The sequence below is a fragment of the Tigriopus californicus genome, chromosome 12 (assembly GCF_007210705.1).
Source record: "Tigriopus californicus strain San Diego chromosome 12, Tcal_SD_v2.1, whole genome shotgun sequence".
NCBI lineage: Eukaryota > Metazoa > Arthropoda > Copepoda > Harpacticoida > Harpacticidae > Tigriopus > Tigriopus californicus.
Window position 1 is genome coordinate 11026412 of NC_081451.1, and position 873 is coordinate 11027284.

The following is an 873-nucleotide window of genomic DNA, read 5'->3' on the forward strand; positions in this document are numbered from 1 at the left end:
ACGATGTTCTACGATAGCAAAAAAAATTGTTAATGAAGATTTGGAAGCACTGGAAGACCTAAAATCATGGTAGTTCTTGCCGCGATTGTGGCGCAGCCTGGCTAGCTTGCGCAGATGAAATTCGATCCTGTACTTTACACGTCTCTATAGCCATTTCAAGAACATGCTGATAGATCATTAGATGGCGTTTAATGCAGTTAATGAAGATAACCCTACAATCATTTGATGAACTAGACAAACAAAAAAATCAAATATACTCCCAAACTGAACTTGACCATAATTATACCTGTAAAAAAGACGAGAAGCTTTTTTCATGCCTTTTTCGACTTTTTAGGGTCCATTCGATTTTTTGGGGTTTATTCACCTCTTTCCGTTTGAACGTTCCTGCTTCCTTTAACGTTTCAAGAGCAAAAAAACGCAACAAATGGCAGACGTTGAGATCGTTTTCTAATGGTTGAAACCAGAATAAGCTAAGGAGGAAACGTCCCAAGCATCTCTAGTCCAAACAAATCTTCAAGATGCATGGCGTGGAACTGCAATGACGGGTCAAACAAAAGGCTGTGCCCAGGTACCTACCCATGTTTCACCTCCTTCTCTGATGTCTTTAAGCCTACTCTCCAAGCCCACTTGAACCTGATCTGGATGGAAAGCTTCACATAAGAATTAATACCTTAAAGTAGCTTGCTAACTATCGCTTCAGGTTCGCCAGATTGATGGAAAGACCCTTCCATGTGGGAAGTGTTAGGAAAGCAATTTTCAACCTAGCTACCTTTCATGACCTCTTGCAGTATATTACAGAATTTGCTTTGGCTACAGTAACTATGGTATGGCTGAACCATTTATTTAAAAAAATGGTGCCCCAAATTGGTGAAA